The 22,891-nt window shown below is 36.2% G+C and overlaps 1 long non-coding RNA gene across 1 annotated transcript in view; it reads right to left on the reverse strand.

Moving 5' to 3' along the window:
• Positions 1-991: 991 nt before the first annotated feature.
• The window catches only part of LOC149126554 (uncharacterized), a 519,369-nt gene continuing 497,469 nt past the window's right edge, over positions 992-22,891 (reverse strand). The window contains exons 3-4 of the long non-coding RNA XR_016233841.1: positions 13,149-13,266; positions 992-2,245 (exon numbers count right to left, since the gene is read on the reverse strand). This is a non-coding gene — a long non-coding RNA (uncharacterized LOC149126554). The remainder of the gene's footprint in view (positions 2,246-13,148; positions 13,267-22,891) is intronic.

Below are 22,891 nucleotides of genomic sequence, written 5' to 3' on the forward strand. Positions count from 1 at the left end.
CCATGTCTAGTCTCTAGTTCATCTGCCTTCCAGCTCAAGGGGCAGCCAAAGAAGCCCTCTGACTCTAATGCTTGGCTTTAAATTGGTGATTGATTGCCGCGAGTCTTTTATTTCATCTCCATGAGGCATCAGTGGCATTCAGAAATAGCCTCTCAATTTCAGTCTTTAAATTTATATTTCTTTTGTAACTCTCAAGTGCCAGAAATACTGAACTAACTGGTGTATCTCCTTCTGTCCGTAACCTGTCTCGATGGGCCTCAGTGACAACCTTAGCAATTGCACTGTGGCTACATGCCAGAGGCTAGGCAAACTCTATCCACTACCAGTGATAAGGTCATTGTTGCAAACCAGCCTTCAGATTTATACTTCTGGGATCCCATTCTTGAATCCCACTTCCTAAACTACTTTTGGGATCATCTTAGGTCAACTTACCTAGAAAAGAGCTTGATTCAGAGTTCTAATTGAATATTGAGGCAGATTATTTTCAAGCATACTCTTGGAAGTGAGAGCAAATCAGGATATACAAGGGGAAATAGCTGATCAAGAACGTTTTCTTGGGTAAAGTCCAGCCTTGGTCTAATGCATTTGGATTCTATCTGGAATATAAAGCTTATCCTAGTGCTGTACCATCTTGAGGTAAGGACACTAGTCTTCTGTATCCCTATGTCAGACAGACATTGTCTACATATAATTCCTGAAGTTAAAAAGGAGTGTTACGTTCTCCCTAGCTAGACTGATATGATCGGTTAAGAGCAATCTCAGGATACAGTAAGTGGGGGACACGGAGAATTAGGAGTTAGGTGGGTGAGTGGGAGTTCTGATACATTTAGTCAACACTGCAAGTAGCTGAGGAATGAGCACAACAATCAAGGAAGGGGGGCCTAGGCAAGGCAAGAGTAAATTATTCATGTTGGAATTAGGACAACTCTTTGTATAAGTTTTTATTTTTACATTTTAATTAATATGCAATATTCATACACTTTTATGGGGTCCTATGCAATATTTCTACACACATAAGGTAAATATTTTAATCAATGTTATCATACAGCTTTGAAAAGATTCATCTAATATCTGATTGGGAATAGAAAAATATGCATTATATGTATAAGTAACCATATAATCAGAAATTGATGAAAAATTATGTATGTTCACATGTAGGAACCAGAATATCTGAATAGCAAATTCATAAGATGACCTCAAAACGGGGGTTTCACATTGATATCACATGACACTCAGAGAGGATATACAGAACAAATTCATTTGGTTGCCAGCACAACTCCCTTCATGTCTCCTTAAGGAGTGGCTTTTAGCCAGTAGCAACTCATCCTCCATCCAAATATAGGTGGGAGCTTATAAAGTAACCAATTCAGAAAATGAAGCTCTAAAATAATGGCTTGTAACATTTTGATTCATTCTGGAAGACAGTTCAAGAAAAACTTCTTTTGAAGATGTTAATAGATCTCTAGCACCCAAAAAAATCTTCTTATAACATTCATATTCCATCCATAGAGTCTGTTCTACACAAATCTGAAGTAAAACAAAAAAAAAAAGTATGCTTCCAAGTATGACCCCTTCTATAAGCACATTCACCTTGCAGCCTAGGATCACACTCCTCACATCAACTCAAGAGTCTGGCATTACTTCAAATGAGCATAGAGTCAAATATCAGCAACATTTCACAAAGCCAAGATATCTCTAGCAAGGACACAGGATACATTCATCTGCTTTCTCCTCATAAAGTCTTTTTAGGACCAATATCCCATTCCAATTGTGATTTGAGTCTGCACATTCTCTATAAAGTACCAACATGACAAAAAATAGAAAGACAAACTGAAAATAAAAATTTTGCATTACTAAATTTCAGAAACTATCAATGGTCAAGAAACAAAATTTGCTTTATTCTGCAAGTTGTGAAGAGGAACAACTTAGATTAAAGGAAAAACTGATTGCTATTCAATATTTGAAAGGATAAAAGCTCAGTATACAAATTAAATGGTTAAGTTTTCCAGACACAACTCAGGAAATCCCCAAGTTCTGCACAGCAGGGCATAAAGTAAAGACAGCTGTTAGAAGAATCTGTTTCCCAGAAGGGTTGACCACTGTTTGTCTTTGACTTCATCTTGTGCACAGTTGTACTAAGTGAAGTTTGATTTTTATCATGGTGTTCTTCAACAGGGAAGGTAGGACAAATTAAAGGCGGAGCTTGGGGAGGGACTGGGAATACTCCCTGCCAACCTTCATCAACCTTAACAAACCAAAAAGAAAGGAAAATAATGTAAGAATTTCTTCTTTCACAAAAGCCATCACTATTCCCCTGTTTTCTACCTTCCTACTAACAACTATTCCTGTGAATAGTTCGGAAACATTTCTAAGTTCCCACCAATAGAGTTGGAAAAAGGAATGTGGTAAGGACCACTTGGTGGGGAACAAATCAAAGGACTTTGAGAACCCTGCTAGAGTTAATAGGGCAAGAAGTGCCCAGCCCTCCACACCAGGCTTCATGTGAGTTAGTGTTTCAATTTTCCAGAGTAAAAGCAGCAGCATCAGATCCTTGAACTGTCTATGAATGGTATTGCCTACTGGTCTGTCACTTATGTGAACTCCTCAGAGGTGCAGTATAAAATCCCCTTTCAGAGTCTTCTCACCACCACAGGACAAAGTCTACCTTGGGCACAGGATCAATGTCTATATAATATAAACTACTTTAAGACTATCAGTAAACATTAAGGCATGATGAGCAATATTAAAAGAGATGAGATAATCCAAATAAACTAAGATGGAAAAAATCACCAACATATGTCGAATAAAAAACAAAATAGTTACTTAATGCATGGTAATTTTATTTGAAACTTTGAGTATTTTTAAGTAAACAATGTATAATTTAGTTACTGTACATATTGCAGAAATAAAATGTTATCAGAAAATATGTAACAAAATGTTCATAGTGGCTATGTATGGGTATAAGACCATAGGCAGTATTTTCACTCCATATTTTTCTCTATTGTCTAAATATTTACTTTTTAATCAGAAAAAAATATCAATACAAATGTTTCCATTCCAGTAGCAGTTCACCATATGGAACAGATGAAAATGTTGATGTCCCATGGCTATGCATGTGGACTCTCTCTTCAATATGTGCTCTTTTTCCATTATTTTAACATGACAATGTCTCATAGAGAAGTTGAGAATCCAGTTGAAAGAATTTCTGACCATTGGGCAAGACAGATTTTCCTACCCTTAAAATAATATCTCCCTGTTCAAACTGTATGTTGGTGTTGTTCTGGCAAAAAGCATACATCCAAGGACAACTTTAGTGTGATGGTCTTACTTGTTTTATGTGACTGTGTTAAAGCAATTTACATCTTTAAAGTTTGGTTACTTGGTTATATACATAGCATAAACTTCAAACTTCTATTTCTGGTAATGGTGGGTTAAATAATCCTTACTACACTTCTGCTAAAGACACTAAAAAAACTGGATAATTATTCAAATACTTCAATGCATTGGAGAGCTCTGAAGGCCAAGATCTGGGAGAAGCTGAAACTTAACACAAGTAAGCTTGGCAATGGAGCTTATTTTTCCCTTAGGGACATCTGCAGTTCCTGAAAATTTGGCTCATATTCTGAGAAGATGAACAGCTCTTTTGATAGGAGTCAGGGTACATTACAAGTAGTTCTCATTCTCTCTCTCCCTCTCTCTTGAACTGATGCCCAATTTGGAATAATCTTGATCTTTGATCTTAGGTTTTGATGATCCCACATTACTAGTTTCTCTGACTGCCTGATGGAAGCAAAGGTAAATCCCTTCTTGAGAAACATAATCTCATCCTGTGCTTCAGATAACTTGCAAATTTTTATCTGATTTAATGTCTTTTGGTAGTTCCTATAGTATGAATTGGCCGATGAATATATTCAGATTTTCCTTGATTGAAAATAAATTCATCTCACCTTCATTTCTGACAGATACTTTTTCCCCTGCAATATACTTTCAGGTTGTTATAATTTTCTTCCAGTTTCTTGAAGATATAATTCCAATTTCTTCTGGTTTCCATTGTTTATATTATAAATTCACCAATGCTCAAATTTATAGGTACCTTGAACTCCAAAATCTATGCTAATATTCTCAGGAGGTCGATAATAAATAGATTAGGGAGACTCCTACAATAGGTTTTTATTCAATGTCTCCACTTCCTCAACATCTAGTCATTCATCAGTCTATGGCAGTGTGACTTCTATTCCTAACTTCTGGAATTGTTCTGATTAACCCATTCAGTCCCAAGTTTTCTATTCCATGACTATTTCAATTATATAATATTTATTTCAAAGTTACCACGAGTGGTATATTTATTGCTCAATTTGTCTTTATAGGTGTCTAAACAGGTGAAAAGACTATAGGCAGCATTTTGCTCTTTATATTTTTCTCTATTGTCCAGGCAATTGTTACTGATTCAAAGAGCATGCAGAAATGTTGTTTGCTCCCAAGCTTTGCCCACAGTTAACACCATTTATGTTAGATTCTCATATGGCACACTCTCCTGGTTTTTCTTGTGTCTCTGAATTCTGCTTCAACCTATCAGGTTCCTTTTCCCTTTTAAAGCATATGCTTTGACTATACTGACAAACCTTTCAGTTCTTCAATGCTCCACAATTGTCTGTCTTCCTGACTAAAATAACCACTCCTCAGATCATGACAATTTCTTTGTAAATTACATACATCTTACTTCTCAATTTAAAGGTCTGGAAACAAGAACAACAAAAACTTTCCTATGCACTTAACACCAGGTTAGGAACTTCTAGTTTTTGCCACCAACCACATGACTAGCAGTTACATTTTACCATTAATTGTTGGTTTAATAATATTATTTCTCATTGAGATAGGGATATGTTATTCACTATTGAGCTCCACATTATCTAAACTTTTCTAGTCACTCAGTACTAAGTCAATAAGTTTGTCCTATTTTCTCCTTTCTCCGTGCATCATACCAGTCCACATATTCAATTTTCATTACAGAATTTTTGCAAGAGCCTCCCAACATATGTCCATTATCTATTCCTGTCTCACATTTCAACCTACACACTGCTTTCAGACCAGTGTACTGTATTTGGCCTATAAATATTGTTCCTCCTCTCTTTTCACCAAGAATATATTCCTCAGCAATATTATTCAATAACCACCCACATTTTTATTAATGTACCTCCAAATACACACATAGACACCCTAAAACAGAATATGTTAATTACAAGTTTATTATGTTTTGAGAATCATAGCTTTGGAAGATATAGGTAGGCACTTAGAAATTGATGAGCTACATTTTGAATAACATGTTGTACTTACATATTTGTAACATGAATGAGAATTTCTTATATTTGCAATAGTTGTTAAATAAACAAATCTGTAATTATAATGCCCACAATGTAACACATCAATTTCCATATTTCTTTTTTTAAAGATTTTTTATTTATTTTGCTTGAAAGTCAGAGTTACACAGAGAGAGGAGAGGCAGAGAGAAAGAGAGAGGTCTTCCATCCAATGATTCACTCCCCAGTTGCCCGCAATGGCAGGAGCTGCACCAATCCGAAGCCAGGAGCTTCTTCCCAGTCTCCCACGCGGGTGCAGGGGCCCAAGGACTTGGGCCGTCTTCTACTGCTATCCCAGGCCATAGCAGGGAGCTGGATCGGAAGTTGAGCAGCCGGGACAAGAATCAGCGTCCATATGGGATGCCGGTACTTCAGGCCAGGGTGTTAACCCACTGCACCACAGCGCCGGCCCCAAATTTAAGATCCTTCTTGTTATCTTCAATTATATGTTCCTTAATGTTGCCTTTATTAAAGTTGGGATAATTGGGGCTGGCACTGTGGCACGGAGGGTTAAAACCCGGCCTGCAGCCCCAGCATCCTATATGGGTGCCGGTTTGTGACCTGGCTGCTCCACTTCTGACCCAGCTCCCTGCTACTGTACCTAGGCAATCACAGGACGATGGCCCAAGTCCTTGGGCCCCTGCACCCACATGGGAGACCCAGAGGAGGCTTCTAGTTCTTGGCTTGGGTCAGTTCAGCTCCAGCCATTGCAGCCATTTGGGGAGTGAAGCAACAGATGGAAGACCTCTCTCTCTCTCTCCCTCTTTCTCTGTCTCTACCTCTCTGTAACTCTGATTTCAAGTGAACAAAATAAATTTTAAAAAAAGTTGGGATAATGATACTATCTCCCTTTACAATTAGGAAATATTCTTATAATTTTCTTTCAATATTTCCTCAAATATGCTATAGATAGATAGATCTTGGCCATTCTAACACTTAATTCATTACCTGTACCATATAACCAAACTCCCCCCCACACACACACACACACACTCTTAATTGAATCATTATTTTAGACTGACTGAATTATATTCTCCCCTAATTCTTATTGTGAAGCCCCTCTATGATCATATTTGAAAACAAGGCTTTTATATAAGGCCTTTCAATTACCCTTAAAGAAATCATGAAGATTAAAGGTCAACATGGCCAGTATCCTTATAAGAGGAAGAGATACTATAATGCATACCCATAGAGCACAAGCTATGTTAGGACACAGGGAGAATGCAGTCACAGGCAAGCCATGGAGAGAGGCTTCAGGAGAAATCATCCCTGTCAGGATCCCGATCTTGGACATTCTGCCCCAAAACTACAAGGAAATACTTTTCTATTTTTAAAATCATGCCATCATGGATATTTCGTTATGGCACCCCGAAAAGACTAATACAATCACTCACCATGCCACAAACCAATCTCAAAAGCATCCCGGACATGTACTTCTCCCTTAATGCTTGTATCCAGACTTACATAAAATTCTTATTATTATCTTGATCCTAAATATAGCCTTGTTTTGTACTTTTCCCTCTTCATATCTATGTAGAAGGCCATTTTTTTTTTTTCATTTTCTTGGTAGACATCTCCTATCTTCTTTACTTCCACCTTCTATGTTGGTGTCCTTTATTCTTTCCTCAATCTGCTACCTAATTTGTCTTTTTACAGGACAAAGACGGTTAAGTCACTTCCCTCTCATAAATCCTTATGAGCTATTGGACAAAGGGAAAATGCCTCATTTTGGCAGATTCAGTCTATTGGAATTGGGTCCACCTGAACTCTCCAGGCTACTCTCCCTTGCTGTTTCTCTAGGCTCCTGCCACATAAACAAGGCCACAACTAGCCAGCCTTCTCCTTTGACTCAGTGGAGGTTTATCAACAGACTTGGGCTTAATAAGCTGTTTGGCACTCTGCACTGCTCTCTCCCAGCCCCTAGTTTTCGTTTATATATGACTCTTAAAGATTCATAAAGCACAGCAAATATTATTTCCCTGGCTATCTCACAAGACTATGAGCCCTCTAAGAACAAGAACAGCATGCAATTTGTATTTGTATTTTGCATACTTAGCACTGGGCCTGACTACTGTATTTGACAAACAGGTGTTTCATAAATTAATGGAAAAATAATAAATGGATATTATTAAAGCATTACTCAAATTTTCTGCTTAGAAGTCTTTTAAAATTTTATTGGTATGGAATAGAAGTTGGACTTCTCAGCCAAGCATCCCAGACATTTTCCTCTGAACAAAAATAGTGTTTTCCCATCTTCATGTTTCTGTTTATAGTGTTTCCACATTTAGTGCTAGCTTAAATATTATCTCCAACAAGCTAGAAATGACTTCTTTAATTGAGTCTTCTTAACAGAATGGCTTTCTGTCTGGTAATAGTTATTTATTAGTATATTGCTATCACTTCTTTTATACTTTAAGCCTTTTAGTGTCAAAATTCCTATATGATTCATTTTCAGAGATTTAATGCCTAGTCCTGTTCATGTAACAGACACTCAATAAAAACACTGTTGTACCATTTTATGTCTATTTGTTGAGTATACCAGTTGCCTCAAACATTTTGTTCATGAATGGTCATTAGAAAGTTTTGTGCACACACCCATATTATGTGAATAATTATTTATAAAACAAAAAATGTAATAACATCTTAACATACTGCTTGCATTATAGTAGACTAAGAAAAAACTAAGAATAAAAAATGTAAATTGAAGTTCTCATACAGGTCCCTAGATACAAACGAACCTGCTTGTGCAACATTTTGTGGGAGAGGCCTTTCTTTGGAGATCACTATCATAGGAATTATTCTATTTTATTACAACAAACATATTAATATCCTATACTAGTATTACATTTGTCATCTAGTTTTATTGACAAATGAGCATTCAGAAGTTTATTTCCCATATAAGGGAGATTTCTCTCATTATAGAGAGAAACAAAATCTGCCTAGTTGTAAAGTTTTCCACTGAATTTCCACCAGATGCCAAGCAGTGTGACTGGTGCCCCATCCCCGTATTATTATTGAATTTTAAGAAAAATCCTATGAGGGTATCATTATCATTATATCTACTTCATAGATTTTCAGAAAGGTTAAAATGCTAATGTTGGGGCTGGTACTGTGGTACAGTGGATTAAGTCACTGTCTGTGATGCTGGTATCCAATGCGGGCACCAGTTCAAGACCCAGCTGTTCTACTTCTGATCCAGCTCCCTGCTAATGTGCCTAGGAAAGTAGTAGGAAATGGCCCAAGTGCTTGGGTCCCTGCCACCCATGAGGGAGACCCAGTGTTCCAGGTCTTCCAGGCTCCAGGCCCTGGCCATTGCAACCACTTGGAGAGTGAACCAACATATGAAATACCTTTCTCTTTCTCTCTCTCTCTCTCTTTCTCTCTCTCTCTTTCTCTTTCTCTCTCTCTCTCTCTCTTTCTCTCTCTCTCTCTCTCTCTCTTTCTCGTCTCCTTCTCTTACTCTTCCTGTTTCTCTCTCCCCCCCCCGCCATAACTCTGCCTTTCAAATAAATAAATAAATAAATAAATCTTTCTAAAAACTGCTAATGATGCCACAGCCTGGAGTTACAGACCCTGGATTTAAATCCATATTTGTATAACCCTAAATTCTATATATTTGCTAATATTGCAGGTCATGGCAATAAATTCTAAAAAACATGAAGAACAGGAGTCAGTGCTGTGGCATAACTGATAAAGCTGCCACTTATTCCAAACATCATCATGGAACATTTACTGTGTTCACAAAAATATGGTATAAGATCTTTAAAGTCTTTGTTACTAGAACATGATACTTCAAAAAACATAATGTTAAGTCAATATTTCCTTCAAATACTTCTGATTTAGTTTTTAGCACAGTTTTAGGCAGAAGCAGCATTAAGTTTATACACAAACTTTTAGAACTACAATATGTAAAGCCTGATAAGAATTCGTCAAGAAATGTGCTATAAAAAATTGACTAGTACTTTAAAAAGTAAAAAATATTACCTTACATTATCAGAATTTTGCAAGTGTCTAATAAAATAATAACCTGGCTGTTTGCATGTAGGTTTCTGATAATAAATTATTTTCCCCAAGAATAACAGTAGCAGTGGAATTAGACATAAAAGAAATAATTTATCAGTTTTTATGCATTCATTTCTGATATTTTATTAAAATAGTGAAATTAGCCCAGCCAAATGGTATTCTGTTTGAACCGATAGACAATCAATTCCTTGATAATTACTCTGATAAATTTGGAGAATTACTGTTAGGTAAGGAGAGAGTTTCACTTTACTGAACAATTGTTTTAATTAGATTTACAAAAATTTATCTGAAATCTCAAAAATTGTTCTGAAGCCCCATGTTTCCCCTTTTTTATAGTACTATTTCTCTCTTTTTTTAATGCTATATCTTAAACACAAATATAAAAAACTTAGGGAATTCAATTAGCTACATTTTGCTTAAAATATTTTGATTTTCTAATTAATACATGGAAGAGACTGTTGTCTCCCCATATCTCTTCTTCAAGGAAGAAAACCTCCAAACTTGTACAGCTTTCTAGCCATGTCTGCAAGGGAATGGGGTGTGCCATGCACCTCCTTTCTTTTTTCCTTTCTCCCACCAGGTGGCGTGCAGAAGAGGTGGTGAGCTCTGTGAAGGGGGTAACAGATGGAAGGAGCCTTGGGTCCCGTACTGTGAGACATCATACTGGCTCTGAACCAACTCTTCTACTTACATGGAATAGCAAACCTGTCTGCTTAAGTCACTCTGTTGAGGTTTTCTTATTACAGGATCTTTTTTCTTGGTCCTTAAATATTGGTAAAGAGATAAGAGTTGACTTTTTAAGTGAGAACATTTATTAGACTATAGAAGATAAGGGCTAATCAGATTTTGATTTTGATTTTAGAATAAGCATTAAAAAGAAAAAAAAATATGAGCAGCTACATTCATATATGCAGTCTAAAATGTGCTGAATAAACAAATGCTTATTTTCTATGAAAAATGCCAGGTATCTTGCCATGAGTTGCAATATACAGATGAATAAGATACAGTCTCTGTCCTTAAATATATTATTCTCCAGCTGAGAGGACACACAAATTGTTAAGCAGTAACGTATTCATACTGTGAGAGTAAAAGAAACCTAATTCACTCTGATAGATGAACAAAGAATCTTCTCTTAAGATGGAGTGCCAGAGTGAATTTTGGAATGAGAAAAAAATAATAGTCAATAAGGAATATTGAGGAGGCACAAGCAAAGAGTATTTGGGAAAGGAATAGCAACCATTTGCATTCCTATGGGGACTTTTTTCTGTTTGGTCTATGGATTGTATGCATAATTAAAATGGTCAGAATTAAAATTAGTAAAGTCAACAAAAGAAGATTATGAATGACTTATTATACCATGTTAGAAACGCTGACTCTTTCTGGTGAAGGTTTTTATTTGGATGGTTACAAGTTCATAAACTATGATTCAATAAAACAAAACCTGGAAAGTCTCTATCGCACTGAAATCTAGGTATAGTATAGTGGGGAAGATGGCAGGGATAGTGCAAGGCCATCACAAAGCCAGAAAAATGAACAGCAGAACAAACTACCATTTCAGGAAGCTTGATTCTAATGCAAAGGGGGAGAAACTGGTACCCAAGAGAGATCATGAAGGAGCTGTCAAGAAGCACAAGGTCTCAAATGTCCTGTCAGGGCAAAATAACCCACCTGCTACACTCAGTCTTTCATGGAGATAAAGCTGGTAATTCTGGAAGAGGATGGATTCTGCAGCACTGCTTAGATCTGCTTTTAAGTGTATGTTTTAGATAGAACATCCAATTGTAATTTCTTTGCAGTTTTACATTGTGGCTTCTCTCAGTACTTAAAAAGCAATCTCTTCCATATTAACAGGCATGGTTCTAGAATGGTGGAAACAGTAATGATCCAGAAGACTAGTGACATTAATTTGAATGGGCTTGACCTTTCTAGCTTTGAGCTGTAGCAGTGTGGTTTGAGTATCACTCAGCACAGCACTTCAATGCCTGAAGGCAGCTCAATCTAAATTGCTGCCACCTCTCTGACTCCTCTTCTCTGCCAGTATACCAAGACCTGCAGGTGAAACCAGGCCTAAAACCTGTTCTTGTATGGCCCTATGTTAAGATTTTTTTTTCTTAACAATTTTAAAGGACTGCAACAACAAAAACAGAACCAAAAAGAATAGGTCATTTTTGGATATAAGAATGTGTCAGACAATTTCATGGCCCAAAAAGCTTTAAATATTTACTATCTCATCCTTTACAGAAAAAGTTTCCAACTCCTATCCTAGAAAACAGTATAGAGTCATCTTATTGCTACCTTATGCCTTTTCTTTTTATGGTCACTTCTCTTTACTTTTCAGAGGATGTATTCGTTAATAGTCTCTGAGATTTCTCTCCATTCCAAATCTTGTCACTTTATCAACTGTATGCTACTCAGTTCCTTTAATCTTTCTTGTATCACCTGCCTTCCATCTCTTTTCTAAAGTTTGTTCCCTAAAATTTTAGACCTCCATGTACAGAGGCTTAACATTTTATTGTCAATATAAAGAAGTATTCCCCTTGAAGTGACTAATTACAATTTTTGATACATGCAGTCTTCAAATATTCATCTTACCATTCAGGTCAAAAACCCAACAAACAAAAGAAAATAGTCCCCCCCTTATTTCATCTCCTCTTTCCTTATCTAATTACCTTCTTTCACACCATCTTCTTAATTTTGCTATTTCTCTCTTTGACTTTCACATTCCTAATTGACTCCAATCCACTCACTTTTTAATGATTATTTTACCTCCAAGTAATTGAAGCAATATTCAAAGTTTTGCTGATTGAGTAGGTTTTTGTTTGTTTGTTTGAATTGTCAAATTTAGTCACAGATAGTGTTCAGTTTTGTAAGTCATGTTTCATTTTTTAAAGTTGAAATTACAGAAAATTGAACTGGACATTTTCCAGTATGGGTTTTCAATTCATTTCAGAGAGTAGGATTAGTAACTGCCAATGACCAACATTCAAATGAGCCAACACAATAGTTTCCCACTTTTCACCTCATTATATCCATTAAAATGATAAAACACATTTGACCTTTTTTTCCATTTAACATCCTTGGATCTGCTACAACACAGAATAATTACAGACCTATGAAAAACTAAGTATGGATAGAACAAGGTCTTCAAATTCTAAAATTATCACCAACTGATTTTTACATTAGAAATATTTTCCTTTAAACACATTTGTATCCTTGAGAACTTTTTAGGACATACTATACTAAAAATTATATCTATATTTTATAGACTTTTTCAATATCACAGTCTTTTATAGATGACAAGGTTATGCTGTTCTAAGAGGTCCAACTAAATAAGCATTATGGATAAAGTTTCTCATGCAATGTTCTAACATCTGCTTAATACACAAAGACAAAGGTGAGTTCTATACTATCAATGCAGTATGGAATATATTCAGAGTTATGCTAGAACAAAAACTTCAATCCTGAACTGCCATAACATTTCTATGTAATGAGTCTGCTTGTACAACCAAATTTAAATATCTTAGGGTTTTTTTTTAAAGTAGAACATTTTATAGACATAAATCAAACCCTAAGGATGCAATCAAATTAAAAGGATTAGTGCTCATTAATAAGCTGGCAGTAATATTTCTAAAAAGTTTGCTGAGTCTTTCTCTACAAAATCAATAGATAAAAGCAGGCAGTGCATAAAAGTATCTGTCTACTGCATTAAAACATGACGAAAATAATATTTCTTTAACATTGCCAAAGATCTATTTCGGAAGATCATACCAGTTCCCATTGCATAGGCCAGTAAGGGTCATTAAACACCAATAGGTCTCTGAGTCCTTCTTCAGAGTCAATGACATTGTAGACTTCACTCGGGATCTCATTTTCCTCCACACAAGGTCTGCAGGGCAAAGAAGGCAAATGAACTATGAAAAACATAATCACTGCTTTTACTGTTGCTTTTTTTGTCATAAAAATTCCATTTATTTAAATTCCATTAAAAAGCACATTTGGCTGCCGAGAGCATAAATACACACTTTTATTATACTTAGCATTTTTCATTTAAAAAAAAAATCTGACATTCGTTTAGATAAAAATGTTAAAATATTTTTAAACTACCTGTTTTAGCTAACCATTTCCTATGTGTTTGCTGCATACAATAAATGCTGGAAAAACAAGTGATTTGGAATGTAATTCCAGAGCTCTGTATATATTTCCCATTAGAAGTGATCAGCTTACACTGATCATTATCCTCACAGTGTCATGTGCATACCACTTATGACTTTTCCCAATGTGTATCTCTTAGGAGAGTGATTTAAATTCCTTGAGCTGTAGTACAAAACATTTTTTAAAAATCCTATTCTAATTGCTCTGATGTATTTGATAAATCATTAACTGAGTAGTGACAGTGTTGGAAATTCGGGAAGTTTTTGTGTTTTTTTTTTTTTTTTAACACAATGTTCTCCTAAAAACAAAACTAATTCACTCTCATCTGCCTATGCATCTTTGGGGAATTATCAAAACAAGATATTGGGGGAAGTAATCAAGCAATGACACTAATGATGTATCTGCCTTAGAAACACACTTAAACTTGGTACAATTACAGGTGAGATTAACACTATCAAGTAATATAATGATTCTTATTTTGTAAGTATAAACAAGGTTTATAACTATTATAAATTTAGTAAGAATAGTAATTATATCTAATTTCAATATAATCCAAGGCATGTGAATGTGTGATATTCGAAAATTATTTGCTGATTTACCTTCATAATACCTAAATAAATAGCCAAGTAGCAGCATTTACATAATAAAACAAGTCCAGAAATATTTTCCACAGTATTAAGTACAAAACCAAAAAGCTGGAAATGGGCCCAACTTGGGGGTACAGTGAGTTGTCAGTCCCTGCAACACTGGCAGCCCAATCAGAGTGCTAGTTTAACACCCAGTTTCTCAGCTTCCAATCCAACTACCTGTTAATGTGCCTGGAAAAGCAGCAAAAGACGGCCAAGTCCTTGGACCCTTGCCACCCATTTGGGAATCTGGATAGAGTTCCTGGTTTCTGGCTCAAGCCTGGTCCATCCCTGGCTGTTCAGCCATTTGTGAATCAACATATGGAAGAACTCTTTCTGTCTCATTCTTCCTCTCTCTGTCATTCTGCCTTTCAAACAAATAAATATTTTTTAAAGCTGGAAACTTAAATGGCTCTCAATATGATATTGTTTTAAAGTCATGTTATATAAACATAATGAAATACTATTTAGCAGTTAAAGCCAATAAAATTGAGCTACAGGCACCAATTGGATCAATATAAAAAACCAAAGATTGCAAGTAGGGAGCAGAAGGATATTTACATTATGATGTCATATATGTAAAGCTTTCATTCAGCCTAAAAATTTTATAAATTATATGTTTTTTTTTCCATTTCTTTGAAGGGCAGACATAAAGAGGGAAATGGATAAAGATAGGAGTCAGATAGTTTAATAGGTAGCCAGGCTGCTCCCAGTGGAAATTGTGGGTGCAAAATGCTTGTTTACCCAAAAAGTTATCTTTAGCTAGGTCAACTGCTTTCCCCTACTCCATGGGGAGAATAGCATGAGAACAGCAAATTTTACCATAAGAATAGCAAGAGAGTAGCAACTGATCCTTCTGAGCTCACAGTTCACTATAAACACAAGTTACTTATCCCACCCCTCAGCCTAAATTATAGATCAGGTCTTTTGATGGGCTTTGTCTTTGCTTTGTAACTGCATGTCAAGCTGATAACTTTTTTTTTCCTCCCCCAAATTTTGCTTTGAGTTTTGCCTCTCTTGGAGCCCCCCTCCTAGCCACTTTGCCAGGAGGTCTCTGACTTAAATAAATCTTGCTTTTAAATCCATCTTGTGGGGGCCAGAGCTGTGGCATGGCAGGTAAAGCCACTGCCTGCAGTGCCAGCATCCCATACGGGTGCCAGTTTGAGTCCCGGCTCCTCCAATTCTGATCCTACTGTCTGCTATGACCTGGGAAACAGTAGAACACAGCCCAAGTCCTTGGGCCCCTGTACCTGCATGGGAGACCTGGAAGAAGCTCCTGGTTCCTGGCTTTGGATGGACACAGCTCAAGCCCTTGCAGACAATTGGGGAGTGAACCAGTGGATTGAAGATCTCTCTCTCTCTCTCTGCCTCTCCTTCTCTCTCTGTGTAACTTTGACTTTCAAATAAATAAATAAATCTTAAAAAAATACATCTTGCTTTTCTCTCTGCCTTGTTTCCTTGGAAATTCTTCTTAAATGTGAGACAAAGAATTGAGGTAATCTTTTATCCATTGCTATTTCATTCGTAACAAAGAGACAGGCAGAGATCACCCATCCATTGGTTCACTCCCTGAGTGCCCTCAAAAGCTGGAACTGGGCCAGGCCAAAGCCAGGAGCCAGGAGTTAAACCCAGGTTCCTCATGTGGGTGGCAGGAACACAACTAGTTTAGACATCATCTGGTGCCTTCCAGGGTGCACATTAGCAGAAACCTGGGATTGAAAGTGGAGCCAAGACTTAGACAACAAAACTCCAAAATGGAATGCAGGTGTCTCTAGAGGCATCTTAACTGCTGTACCAAATGTTCACTCCTAGAAGCTGTTTTTAAATTTTACATGTGTGAGAATTAGAATCTAAACATAATGGGATACCTTGCTGAAGAAGACAAGGAGGGAATACTTTAAAGGAGGGGTGCAGAAAAACTCAATTCTATTGGTTTTTAACTTCATAAAACCTGGAACAATTATGATACGATTGATTATAAGGTTAAAAAAGTCTAGATGGTGTTCACATGCTAAGGTTTATTTTGGTGTCTATATTTGTATGTATATTTGCATATATTTACAAATACATAGGGTATATTTTATGAATATTTGGAGTACATTATAATTACAAGCCACGTATAGACATGCATAAACACACACACACACAAACTGTGTGGTCTCATTGTTATACAAATAAGCCAAAGAATGTACAATCTCTATATTGGTCCTTTGTTGTTTACTTCTTCATAGAAAACTGAAACTTTTAGCTTCAAAACCCACTGATGAGAAACTCAGTTTTTCACCCATACAATCCTTTGAAATGTAGTCCATATAAGCAAACTTTTACTCATTTAAAGCCTGCCTTCTTTGCATGTCCTACAAAATGCACCTAACTCAGCCAATCACAGACAAGATTTTTAGAACTTTCAGACCCAGAGACTATATGAACAAAATCATCTATCCTCAGGGCCCCCTCACTGACCTCCTCCTTCCCAGGAGTGCTCTTTGACCAGTTCTCCTGGGCAGCAGCCCCCACCCATTGCTTATGGAGGTGTCCTGCTGGGAGGGCTTTCCTCCTCTTGGAAACTCATCGAAGCACAGCTCAGGAAGAGCTTGTTGTGTGCTACTGCCACCTGATGGTCATTTCTTTTCCATTGATCAGGCCCCCAAATACCTTGAATTTAATAAATACAGGAGTGAAAAGAAATGGGAAAGTATCAAAAACAGCCTGAATTACACAGATGGCTCTCCATTTAAAATCATCAAGTAATCAGAAGAGTTCAAATGATGTTAACCTAGTGGATTATCTACAATCTTTTGTCAAGAAAGGATAAGCATTACTATAAAAATGGCTATTGGTTTTGAGCTTAAGAAAAACCTTCACCACAACAACAAAACACCAAAATGAAACTTTTGGATGGCCACAGTAAAGAATGCCAGGTGCTTCAAGAAGAATGCTACATGATGTTTATAGTGGGAGCTGGAGACCCCCTGCACTCCTTATCCCTCCTCAACCATTTCATGGACCACAGTTCATGCCAAGCCTTACGGGACATCATTTGAAACCTCTCTAATAAAGAATTTACATGGAAAAGCAGAAAAGAATTTATAAAAGGTAAGAACTTAATTTAAAAATGCAAAATCAATGACAATAACTGTAATAAAAGAAAGCATCAAGCAATAATGTAATAAAAGTTAACATGCATAGAAAAATGTATTTATCTTTTTCCTACTATTTATTTCACTTGCATATTCATATAAAACCATGAGCATATATGGAAGAATATTTAAGAAAATGTGGAAATGGGAATGAGATCAAGAACATTTCTTTATGAATGTCTGTAATATTTGGCTTTATATACCAATGCATGCATGACTTTGATGTTAAAAAAATTTTAGGACAAAATATCTATCAAAATATCCCAGATTTTCAATGTAATTTGGGAATGTGAATTTTTAAATAAAAATTCCAATGTACTAAAACTACACTTTTATCTAATATAATATCAACAGAATTTATTTGTCTCAATGTGACAAATCTTGACCTCTACTATGTGTCTTTAAAATTCTTCTATATTTCATTGAAATTGAGAGGTATAGAAATCTTCTATCTTGAAACAACAAACAAGAAGAGGAAAATAAACCATACTTTCCAAAGATTTGTTGTAAGTTAATATGAGGAGGATACATTGAATATGAAAATATCCTTGTTTAGTTTAACTCAATATATAGAAATGATTCTTTCATATAGTTATATTTCAATGTAAATATTGAATCTTTATTTTTATATTCAATTAAGCTACTTTCTCAGAGCTATGAATGGAGGTATCTGAACATTTTTGTGAACCTAGACTGCTTAGTATTACAAGAAAAATATTCCCTGTTATGTTTTAGCTCATTTGCTAAGTTGCAACATTTTCATATACCTCTCCATAAAAATCTATTCTGAGCACACTGACCTCCACTAAGACTACTGAGGTGATGCTGTGATGCAATGAACAACAAGTACCTTCCTCATGTTGCTTGTCCCTGAAGAGCACCTGCTGTCTTCAGAAATGATTTAAGTGACCCAGGCTTACAGCTGGAACGATTATGGTTCTTATAACTGGAGAAAATTGTATGAAAGCTATGTCTTCTCTGTTGGATTCAGATTCACAGAACTGAACAGCTGAGATGCAGAGTCCTAAATAGGATGTCTTATAGGAAAATACCAAACTGGCTTCAAGTGACGATTTCTTTTCAATTTTTGAAAATACTAATGTTAACCACTGCATCATTACCTATTTTCCTTCTACTAGATATTTTAAAAAAAAGCTATATTTTGGAAAGTAGTACACTGCTTCACAATCCTACCAGCTTTCTTTAATCATGGTTGCGTGCACACACACACACACACATCCCAGCTAAGTCAAGATACATATGTATGTGTGTATATCAGCTCATATTCCCTTTTTATTTCCTGACAAGTTTCTTTTTACTTTTTTTTAGGAAAGTAAATGTGACAAATTAAAAAATGTAAGTTGGCCCAAGACTATTTTTGAGAAAGTCTTAAGGAATAGACTGCTATAGAGATCAAATCCACAGCCATAATACAGTTAGAGGTTTGGAACCCTTGCCAAGAACAAGCTGGTAAGGGCTTACAGACTAACCTAATTCATGCAGTTTTCAATTGTACAATACAGCATGGTTAGAAGCCACTTCACTGACCCACCTGAATCCCATTCTCAGTTTCTGTTCTATAGCAGTCTCACAGCATACTTTGAAAATATTCTACTTTGAAGTGTAATTCTTACTATCTACCTAACAGCACACACAGACAAGACCACAGCACAAGCCCCTCCTGAGGGACATTTTTATACCTTTTTTAAAAATGTGAAGTAGCAAGGGGACCAGCATTGTGGTGCAGAGGTTCAGCTGCTGCTTTTGATGCTGGCATCCCATACTACAGCGTCAGTTCAAGTCATGGATGCTCTTCTGCAGATCCAGCTCCTTGCTAAAATGGCTGGGAGAACAGAGTAGGGTACCCCAAGGACTCGGGCTCCTTAAACCCTTATGAGAAACCAGAATGGAGTTCTAGTCTATTGGCTTCAGCCTGGCCCTGGCCTACCTGTTGCAGCCATTTACAAAATGAACCAGCAGACTGATGATCTCTTTCCCCCTCTCTTTGTCTCGCCGCCTTCCAAATAAATAAATCTTTTATAAAGATATTAAGAAACAGCACAAGTATTATCAATAACAAAGAAAATAAGTCATCCAAACTAATAAATTGCCTTATTCTTCCTCATGATTACATGACACAAAAACAAAAAAATACAGATTTGAAAACTCCATGTGCCAGTGTAGGGTCAATTTTTTTTTTTTCCATAATAGGCCAAATACTAAGGGTCTTTATGACCTCTGTCAAAACTATTAAGCTGCACCACTGTGGCATGAAAGCAGCCACAGACAACACCTTTATTTGAAAACAGACTACATTCCAGCCGGAGCTGTGGCTCATTTGGCTAATCCTCTTCTTGTGGCACCGGCACACTGGGTTCTAGTCCCGGTTGGGGCACCAGATTCTGTCCTGGTTGCTCCTCTTCCAGTCCAGCTCTCTGCTGTGACCCGGGAAGGCAGTGGAGGATGGCCCAAGTCCTTGGGCCCTGCACCCGCATGGGAAACCAGGAGGAAGCACCTGGCTCCTGGCTTCGGATTGGCACAGCACACCGGCCATAGCGGCCATTTGGGGGGTGAACCAATGGAAGGAAGATCTTTCTGTCTCTCTCTCTCTCACTGTCTAACTCTGCCTGTATAAAAGAAAAGAAAAGAAAATGGACTACATTCCAATAAAACTTTGTTTACAAAAACAATATATATATATAGAGGGAGGATCCAGTCTGTCTTTTAGGCCACAGGTTGCCAGTTCCAGTGTTGGGCTATACAATGCTTTTACCTATGGCACAGCTTATAATCATCCAGATAATCATGTATAAATAGGTAAAAAACAAAACAATATGGCATTTCCTACTGAGATATATGACAATTCACTTTTAACCTAGGGCATTAATTTTTAGAGAAGTAAAATGCAATGAGAAGTAACTAAATATAAATCTTTCTAGTAGTTGTGTTTTAAATCTTTCTGTTTGAGGTTTTCAAAATAGGATCTGACCATACAATTTGAGAGAGGGAAAACTGACATTACGAAGGGTAACAGTGCTGACAACTGAGTTCTCTACTAGGTGAACTGGACATTGACTTATCACAGGCAAACAGAAGAGGATGTTTTCAGTGAATACCCTAGAAAGTGTGCTTTCAGTGTATGATACAGTCAATAAATGTGAATTGTACCTTTCCTAAAACTTAAGATTCAAAATAAAAGCTTTCAACAAGAGATTTCTAGATGCACCAGATATTGGCTTAGCTCCACAAAAGCATAACACTGCCTTTATTTAATTACCATCTGGTGAAGCATTCTGACAGCGCCAATGCAGTGCTTAGTAAGCATTTTACCAAAGACAGCTTGAAGATGCATGGTACCACTAAAATTACAATATGCACCATGACTTGTTCTGTCATCCAACTTTGGGAATGAAGCTTACTTGTCTCTATAATGAGCTGTCTGATGTTTCATCCATTTTACCTGTGGCAAACAAAAATAAACATTACTAATCAAACCCTGGCATATTAGAGGGATGCAAATAAAAATCTTCTTTTTTTGCAAGAAGCTTTAAGCAACAGGAAATCACCATGCATAATTTACTGATAGTTGCAGTTTGATGCAAAATAACATACACTTAAAATTTTTCAGCATAAATTAAATTTTACTTCAGGCAGTATTTTCTCAAATTTTCTCCTAATCTAGATATGTGACTAATGTATTTATTAAAGTCTGTATGGACAGAAATGCACCATTATGTGTCATTGCAGGAACACAAAGTAATTTTGTCATTTGAACTTTATTCTAGGGCACATATGTCCTCCACAAGCTAAGCTTACTTCATCAGATATTAACATATTAAGTTGTATGGTTGAGAATCTTCTACACATACAAATAAGATAAAAAGTACTAACTAGATAATTATAAGATAATACTATATTTATACATGTAGAAACTAGGGTGATGTAAGATCACATAATTAAGTGATTAGCTTTTCTAAAATCTACAAAAAGCTTTTTCAGTAATCAGGCTTATTAGAATTGCTTTAACATTTTTTCACTCCTGAAAAGCTAATACAATATTACACAATTTATGTAGTTTACTTTCTGTACCCATAAATGTAAGCAACTCAATATTGGCAAGAATAAAATGACTTGTACAAAACTTTGTATAGAAAAAAAGCACATATATATATATATTTCAAATAAGAAGCCTAGTAAATAACATATCACAACCTCAGTTTCCAATTATCAGCATTTTTAAAATAAAATTATAATATCTTTATATTTGTAATGCCAGGAAATCATGAGTTTTAAAATATGGCAATCCAAGAAAACATAAAGTGTATCTAAATTTTCAAAACATCAGGGTCTCTTTGCCCTATAAATCTAATAAATAGTCCTCCTGGTCACATTGTGAATGAATGAAATCAGACTCCATCTCTATTATTATATATCTATATATAATATGCTATATATATTATACATGTGAGTACACGTGAACATCAGAGGGATTAGTAATGCAGAGGCTCAGATTCCAAAATATTCAATATTTTAATGTCTATATTATATAAACATGTGCATCACATGTATGATTACATATATTATCTGTATATATACATTTATGCAACAAGATACGTAGTTTAAAAGTAAGTTCCTTAGTTTTTTATACCCAACTTGACATTTCTTAACGTTCCACAGTTTCTTTGTGAGATAATCACAAGACACATAGAATGTGAGTATGTTTTCTAGTGCCCTTCAAATCTATTTGATCACAGTAGTGCAGGAGAAAAGTATATGGGGATGTGGCGGGGGGTTTTCATGGAGGGAGTGTTCTATGTCATTCTCAATAAAACTACTCATAGGGGCTTGCACTGTGGCATAGCTAATGAAGTCGCTGTGTGTAATGCCGGTATGCCATATAAGCAACAGTTCTATGCTAGGCTGCTTCACTTCAGATCTAGCTCCCTGCTAACACACCTGGGAAAGCAGCAGCAGAAGACCCAAGTACTTGGGCCTCTGCACCCATAGAGGAAACCGGGAAGAAGCTTTTGGCTCCTGGTTTCAGCGTAACCCCGCCCTAGATATTGTAGCCATTTGGGTGGTGAAACAGTAGATGGAAGAGCACACTCTGTTCCATCTTTTTCCATAACTCTGCCTTTCAAATGAATAAATAAATCTTTAAAAAATACTTATAAATAAACATGAGTGATATTCCATGATAAGGCTGTACTAATCACTTAGTGAGCAAGACAGCCTCATCGCAGCACATAGTCACACGAGCAGCCTACACACAAAAGCTTTGCTGCTGGATAGAAGTCTCCTAAAGCCTCAGAATACTCATTTGGTTGTGCTTTCCTCAGAATAGCAACTTCAAAAACCTTCCATCTTCTCTAATTTTTCACATTCCTAATCACCTCTCTAAGCTCATGACTCATAGCAAGCTGCTCTAAGACTGCAGTAAAACTTGAGAACATACACTAGAAAGATCAGGGACTTTAAAAATGGTATATACATATATATTAAATTACATAAATACTGTATAGATGTAGATATATAATTTTCAAAGTGTTCTAGGATATCATAGCTGTTGGTAATCCAGTAGTTATTAAATTTT

The sequence above is a fragment of the Oryctolagus cuniculus genome, chromosome 5, assembly GCF_051225735.1.
Source record: "Oryctolagus cuniculus isolate XC-2025 breed Fujian yellow rabbit chromosome 5, ASM5122573v1, whole genome shotgun sequence".
In the NCBI taxonomy this organism is placed as follows: Eukaryota; Metazoa; Chordata; class Mammalia; order Lagomorpha; family Leporidae; genus Oryctolagus; species Oryctolagus cuniculus.